Raw genomic sequence first — 8221 nt, 5'->3', positions numbered from 1 at the left:
CATGCTAGCTTCCAAAGAGCATTCCAGAGGCACTTGCTCCAGAACAGATTTGTTAGTTCTCCTGATAGTCCATGGTACTTCCAGTATTCTTCAACAAAACCAGAACTCAAAAGCATCAACTCTTCTTCTATCTTTTTCATTGTTCAGCTCTCACATGCACATGATGTGACTGAAAATGCCAGGGCTTGGGACAGTCACACCTTAGTTTTCAAAGAGACATCATTTTTCTTCAGCACTTTAAACAGGTCTCTTGAAGCAGATTTGCCTAGTGCAGTACATTGACTGATTTCTTAACTGCTGCTTCCATGGGTGTTGATTGTGAAACCAAGTAATAATATGAAATCTTTGACAACTCCAATCTTTTCTCCATTTATCGTGATACTGCTTATTGGTCTAGTTGTGAGAATTTTTGTTGAGATTTTATGTTGAGATGGAATCTATACTGCAGACTGTAGTCTTTAATCTCCATCACTAAGTGCTTCAATCACCCTCACTTTCAGCAAGAAAAGTTGTGTCATCTGCATATTGCAGGTTGTTAATGAGTCTTCCTTCAAACCTGATGCCACTATCTTTCATATAGTCCAGCTTCTCTGATTATTTGCTCAGCATATAGATTAAATAAGTGTGGGGAAAGGACTCAACCTTGACCCACTCCATTCCTGATTTTAAACTATGCAGTATCCTCTCATTCTGTTCAAATGACATCCTCCTGCTCTATGGACAGGTTCAAATGATTTTGATAGTCAATAAAACACAAGCAAACACCTTTCTGGTATTCTTTGCTTTTAGCCATTATCCATCTGACATGAGCAATGATATCCCTAGTTCCATGTTCTCTTCTGAATTCCACTTGCATTTCTGAAACCTCTCTGTCAATAGACTGCTACAACCATTTTAAAATTATTTTCATCAAGATTTTACTTGTGTGTGATATTAATGATATTTTTAAATAATTTCCACATTCTGTGGAATCACTCTCTTTGGGATAGGTACAAATATGGACCTCTTCCAGTCAGTTGGCCAGGTAACTGTCTTCCAAATTTTTTGGCATAAATGAGTGAGTGTTTCCAGCACAGCATCTGTTTGTTGAAACATCTCAGTGGGTTTTCTGTCAATTCCTGGAGACTTGTTCTTTGCCAATTGCTTTAGTGCAGCTTTGAATTCTTCCTTCATTAGCATTTGATCATGATCATATGCCACATCCTCAAATGGATGAGATCTACCAGTTCTTCTTGGTACAGGGACTCTGTGTATTCCTTCCATTTTCTTTTGATGCTTCCTGTATCATTCAATATTTTACCTATAGAATCTGTCAATATTGCAACTTAAAGCTTAATTTTTCTCCTCAGTTCTTTCAGCTGGAGAAATGTCAAGCATGTTCTTCCCTTTTGGTTTTCTAACTCCAGGATTTTTGCATATTTCATTAATAATGGACTTTGTCTTCTCAAGGTGCCCTTTGAAATATTCTGTTTAACTCTTTTATCTTGTCTTTTTTTTCCATTTGTTTTAGCTACTCTCCATTCAAGAGCAACCTTCAGAGTCTCCTTGGGCAGCTATTGTGGTCTTTTCTTCCTTTCCTGTCTTTTTAATGAACTTTTGCTTTCTTCACTGATCATGTTCTTGATTTCATGGCACAATTCCTCTGGTTTTTGGTTGTTGGTGTCCAATGCATCAAATCTATTCTTTCAATGGTCTCAAAATTCTGGAGGGACATAATTAAGGCCATATTTTGGCTCTTGTGGACTTGTTTTAACTGTCTTCAACTTCAACTTGAACTTGTATATGAGCAGTTGATGGTCTATTCCACAAGCAATTCCTGGCCTTGTTTTGCCTGAAGATACTGAGTTTCTCCATTGCCTCTTCCCACAGAAGTAGTCAATCTGATTCTTGTGCATGCCTTCTGGTGAAGTCTACATGTATAGCTGCTGTTTATATTCTTGAAAAAAATATTTTTGCAATGAATAAGTCATTGGTCTTGCAAAATTCTATCATGCAATCTCCAGCATTGTTTCTATCACCAAGGCCATATTTTCCAATTACCAGTGATTTTTCTTTGTTTCCAAATTTTGCATTCCAGTCACGAGAGATAATCAACACATCTTGATTGTGTGTTTGATAAGATGTTGGTAAAAATCTTCAATTTCCTACTCTTTGGATTGGGTGGTTTGTGCATAAATTTGCATAAAAGTAGTATTTACTGGTCTTCCTTGTTGTTGCTGTTAGGTACCATTGAGTTGTCTCTGGCTCATAGCCACCCTAATCACAGCAGAACAAAACACTGCCCAGTACTGTGCCAGACTCATGATTCTTGCAATATTAGAGCCAGTAGTTGCAGCCACTGTGTCAATCCATAGCATTGAGGGTCTTATCATTCTTCATTGGCACTCCACTTCACCAAGTATAATATCTTTCTCGAGGGAATGGTTCCTTCTGACAACATTATCAAAGTAGATGAGACAAAATGTGGCCATTCTCTCTTCCTAGGAGCATTCCAGCTGCACTTCTTCCAGGAGAGATCTGTTAGTCCTTTTAGCAGTCCATGGTACCCTTAGCATTCTTCTCCAACACCACAACTCAAAAGCATCAAATCTTCTTCAGTCTTCCTTATTCATTATCCAGCTCTCACATGCATATAAGGAGAATGAAAATACCATGGCTTAGGTTAGGTGCACCTTATTCTTCAAGGAGACATCTTTGCTCTTCATCACTCAAAAGAGGTCTTTTGCAGCAGATTGGCAAATGCAATGCATTGTATAATGCCTTGACTGCTGTTTCCATCAGGGTTGATTGTAGAATCAAGTAATATGAAGTCTTTGACAACTTCAATCTTTTCACAATCCATCATGAAACTCTTTATTGGCCCAGTTTTGAGGAATTTTAATTGTGTTTTCTTAATATTAAGGTATAATCTATACTGCAGATTGTAGTCTTTAATTTTCATCAGTAAGTGCTTCAAGTCATCCTCACATTCAGCAAGCAAAGTTGTGTCATCTGTCTATCACAGGTTAATGAGTCTTCCTACAATCCTGATGCCACTTTCTTCTTCATGTAATCTAGATTCTCAGATTATTTGCTCAGCATATGAATTGAATAAGTATGGTGAAAGGATGTAACCCTGATGCACTCCCTTCTTGACTTTGAACCATGCAAGATCCCCTTGTTCTGTTTGAATGACAGCCTCCTGATCTATGTACAGGTTCCTCATGAGTACAATTATGCATTCTAGAATTCCCATTCTTCTCAAAGTTATCCATAATTTGTTATGATCCACACAATTGAATGTTTTGCATAGTCATGAAAACATAAGTAAACATCTTTCTGGTATTCTTTGCTTTCAGCTAAGATCCATCTGACATCAGCTATGATATCCCTCGTTCTACATCCTCTTCTGCATCCTGCTTGTATTTCTGGAGGCTCTTTGTCAATATACTGCTTCAACGTTTTTTAATTATCTTCAGTAAGATTTTACTTGCATGTGTTATTAATGATATTTTTTGATAAGTTCTGCGGGATGACATTTCTTTGGAATTGGTACAAATATGGATCTCTTCTGGTAAGTTGGCCAGGTAGCTGTCTTCCAAATCTCTTGGCATAGCAGACTGAGTGCTTCCAGTGTGACATCTATTTGTTGAAACATCTCAATGAATATTCCATAATTCCTTGGAGCCTTACTCTTCACCAATCTTTCAGTGCAGCCTCGATTTCTTCCTTCACTTACATTGGTTCTTGATCATACGCCACCTCCTGAAATGGATGAATATCCACCAATTTTTTTTTTTTGGTATAGTGACTCTGTGTATTCCTACCATCTTCTTTTGATTTTTCCTGCATCATTTAATGTTTTGTCCATAGAATCTTTCAATATTGCAACTTGAGACAATTTTTTTCTTTAGTTCTTTCGGCCTGAGAAATGCCAAGCATGTTCTTCCTTTTGGTTTTCTAACTGGAGATCTTTGCACATTTCATTATAGTAATTGACTTACTTTTCTTGAGCTGCTCTTTGAAATCTTCAGTTCACCTCTTTTATCTTTTCATTTCTTTCATTTGTTTTAGCTACTCTTCACTCAAGGTCAAGTTTCAGAGTGTCTTCTGACATCCATTTTGGTCTGTTCTTCTTTTCTTGTCTTTTTAATGACCTCTTGCCTTCTTCATGGATGATGTTCTTGATGTCATCTCACAATTCCTCTGGTTTTCAGTCATTGGTGTTCAGTTCATCAAATCTATTCTTTAGATGGTCTCTAAATTCTGGAGGGATATTATCAGGTTCTATTTTGCTCTTGTGGACTTGTTTTAATTGTCTTCAACTTGAACTTGTACTTGTATATGAGTAGTTGATGATAGGTTCCACAATCAGCTGCTTGCCTTGTTTTGGCTGAAGATATTGAACTTCTCCATCGCCTCTTTGCACAGATATAATCAATCTAATTCCTGTGTATTCCATCCAGCAAAGTCCACAGATATAGTCATTGTTTATGTTGTCAAAAAAAAGGTGTTTGCAATGAATAAGTAATTGGTGTTGCAAAACTCTGTCATGCAATCTTCAGCATTATTTCCATCACCAAGGTAATATTTTCCAACTACTGGTCATTCTTCTTTGTTTTGAACTTTTACATCTCAGTCACTAGTGATAATCAACACATGCTGATTGCTTGCTTGGTCAATTTAGACTGCAGAAGTTGGTAGAAATTTTCTGTTTTCTCATCTTTATTTTTGGTGGTTGGGGCATGATTTTGAATAACAGCATTAACTGTCTTAACTGGTAGTATTAACTGGTAGTAGTATACTGGTTTTCCTTGTAGGCATATGGATAGTATCCTATCACTAACAGCATTATACTTCAGGATGGATCTTGAAACATTCTTTGTGATGATGAATGCCAAACCATTCCTCTTCAATTTGTCATTCCTGGCAAAGTAGATCATATGGTTGTCTGATTCAAAATGGCCAAACCAATCCATTTCAGCTAGAATATTGATCTTTATGCATTCCATTTCATTTTTGACACCTTTCTAGATTCATAGTTCATATGTTCACTCTTCACATTATTAATGGATGTTTGTAGCTCTTTCTACTAATTTTGAGTCCTGCTACATCAGCCAATGGAGGTTCTGAAAGCTTTACTCCATCCATATCACTAATCATCATACTCTAAGGAGTCAGCTCTTCCCCAGTCATATTTTGAGTGCTCATTTTCTGTCATGATATCCGACAATGTTTCAGGGATGTTCATAAAGTTTTCCAGTAATATATCAGACAGTGTTTCACTGCTATTCATAAAGTTTCATCAGCCTAATATTTGAGAAGCAGATGACCTCTTACTTCTGCCAATTCTGTCTTAGTCTGGAAGCTCCTCTCCAACCTGTTCATCATGGGTGACCCTGCTGGCATTTTGCCATACTAGTGGCATAGCCTCCAGCCTTATGCAACACACAAGCCACTACAGGATGACAAACTGACAGACAAGTTTGTCTCCCTTGTTGTTGTTGTTGTTGTTATTTGCCGTCGAGTCGGACCCGACTCATACCGACCCCTATGTGTACTTCCCCGCCTATCTGGGGCCCAACCTTAAATAAACTGCCCCAGAAGCCCCAAGCCACTATCCCCCCACACTTGTTGTTGTTGTTATGTGCTGTCAAGTCAGACCTGACTGATAGTGACCCCTCCTTGGGTTTCCGAGGCAGTATCACTACAGAACCTTCCTTCCGAGGAGTGGCTGGTTGGTGCCTTAGGCACTATGCTACAAGAGTTCCCCTCCCTCCTTGTAGGCATATGGAAATTATCCTATCACTGACAGCATTGTATTTCAACATTGATCATGAAACATTCTTTGTAATAATGAATGTCATGCCATTTCTCTTCAATTCTCATTCCAGCATTGTAGATAATATGGTAGTCTGATTCAAAATGGCCAAAACCTGTCCATTTTAGTTCACTAATGACTAGGATATTGATCTCTATGTGTACCTTTTCATTTTTGACAACTTCCAATTTTCCTGGATTCATATTTTGTACATTCCATGTTATGATTATTAATAGATGTTTGTAACTATTTCTTCTAATTTTGAGTTGTGCCACATCATCAAATGGAGACCCTGAAAGATTTACTCCACCCACATCATTAACGTCAGCTCTACTCTGAGGAGGCAGCTCTTCCCCAGTCATAATTTGAGTGACTTCTGACCTGAGGGGCTCATCTTCTGGCACTATATTGGACAATTTTTCAGGGCTATCCATAAAGTTTGCCAGTAATATATCAGACAGTGTTTCACTGCTAGTAGTAAGGTTTTCACTGGCCAGTTCTTTAAGAAATGGATCATCTTTTTCTTCTTCCAAGTCTGTCTTAATCTGTCCATTTTCTGTAACATGGTGGCTTACATGTTGCTGTGAGGCTGGAGGTTATACCCCTGGTATTTCAAATACCAGCAGGTCACTCATGGTGGAAAGGTTGTAGTGGAGCTTCCAGACTAGGACACACTCCATAAAGATTATAGCTAATAAAATCCCCTGCAGCTGTTCTACTCTGCATCACATGGGGCCACTATAAGCTGGAATTAATTCTACAGCAACTGGTTTGGTTTGGTTTTAGTCCTTGAACCTAGATTCTAGGGTGGAGACATAGTAGTATCACCTGGGACCTCTTACATGCTATCTCTTGACTCCTGGACACCAAGCTTCCAGGGGTGCTCAGTTCACACAGACTGAGAACACAGAGGATGAGCTGGGTAGACTTCAACCCCAGGACCTGGCCCAGCACCCAGCAGAGATAAGACAGGCAACAGACACTCCTTGTTCCTTCCCTTCCTTACCCTCTGAAGCTGATTTATGAACCCACAGCAGAAACCCGAAACCAAGCCCTACATAGAAAATACATATCTATAACATATCTGTATGTATAAATAAAAGTGTACTATATTTAAAATACAACTGTATTGTGTGTGTGTGTGTGTGTGTATGCGAGTTTGGTATTTAAAAGACAGTAAGTCTTTCTGTTCTTATCTGTTCTTTTTCTCCTCTTGCATAGCAGGGAGAAAGATCTCTCCAACGTTGCTAAAAACCCTTGGGGATTGAAAGTTCTGGAAGACTTGGGGTTCAGCTGGTGGGGGCTGGGCCTGGTGGTGGCAGCACTGGCTGGGGGCCCTGCCAGCTCTATACCACTCATTATGGTCTTGTTGATGGTGTCCAGGTAGAGCACAAGGCACAGTTAACCTCCCAGGAGGAAGCTGAGCACTATGACAAAGGCTAGCAGGAAGACAATCCTTGAGAAAAGCGGGAACAGGTATTGATTAAGAAAGACAGTGTCAAGAACCTGTGAGCATCCATGGTCATCATTGTAGGTCTCCAGGTAGAAGTCGGAGAAGATTGACACCTGGTCTAAAAACGCAGTGCTCACACTGAACACATGGCTGCCAAGGCTGTCAGTTTCAGTGTTGAATGGTAGATGAGGAAGTACCTGGAATTCTAGGCCCCAAAGCAGTTGTTTGGCAAGATACAGTGATGGTCAAAACAGTGCACTTACCAGTTACACACCCTGCAGTTCTTAGAAGAGCCACCAAATATAAAAATAAATAAATAAATAAAACTCATTGCTATCAGCGGATTTCTGACTTCTAACGACCCCTTTTGGGTTTCCAAGGCTGTAAATCTTCAGGAAGTAGATTGCCTAGTCTTCTGTCCATAGAGTGGGTGGTGGGTTTGAACCACCAACCTTCTGGTTAGCAGTCAATGCTTTAGGCACTATCATAAGTGAGACACCTCTCATTCTGCATTCTTTGGGAACATCACTTCATGGAATTTGTATAGTTAGAGAAACAGTATCTCATTTGCTTTTGTTATGGTTCTGGGGTTAGTTATATAACTAAGAGTGGAAAAAGAACAGGTTCACCCTGAGCAGCAGATAGAGCAAAAGAAGGTAACAGAAAGAGATCTCCAGCTCCTGACAGTGACCAACTATTTCCCAGGTCTATTCAGCATTGACCAGGCCTTAAAAGATGGTTGCAGGACAAGGAAGATGTGGTTTCTGTGCTCCTCCTCCAACCAGGCCATTCAAGCACTGGGTTCCAGAGCAGATGCAGATCAGACCATATCAAAGCCAGATAGAAGGAAAAGAGAAACAGAAAGTCCATCCTGGGGGACATTGCTTTCCAATGTATAATTTTCAGCTGGCAGCTCTGCCATTCCTTCTAACAGTCAGAGAATTCAATATCAACCTCTCCTCTTGCTC

At 39.4% G+C, this 8221-nt stretch overlaps 1 pseudogene; it reads right to left on the bottom strand.

Moving 5' to 3' along the window:
- Nucleotides 1–6992: 6992 nt before the first annotated feature.
- On the bottom strand, nucleotides 6993–7584 carry LOC103210056 (annotated as a pseudogene).
- Between the last annotated feature and the right edge of the window lie 637 nt (nucleotides 7585–8221).

This window comes from Orycteropus afer, unplaced genomic scaffold (assembly GCF_000298275.1).
Source record: "Orycteropus afer afer isolate SDZICR_OR568_19922 unplaced genomic scaffold, OryAfe1.0 scaffold00564, whole genome shotgun sequence".
In the NCBI taxonomy this organism is placed as follows: Eukaryota; Metazoa; Chordata; class Mammalia; order Tubulidentata; family Orycteropodidae; genus Orycteropus; species Orycteropus afer.
Note: the sequence above shows the minus strand (reverse complement) of the source record. Positions and strands in the feature narration are given on the sequence as shown.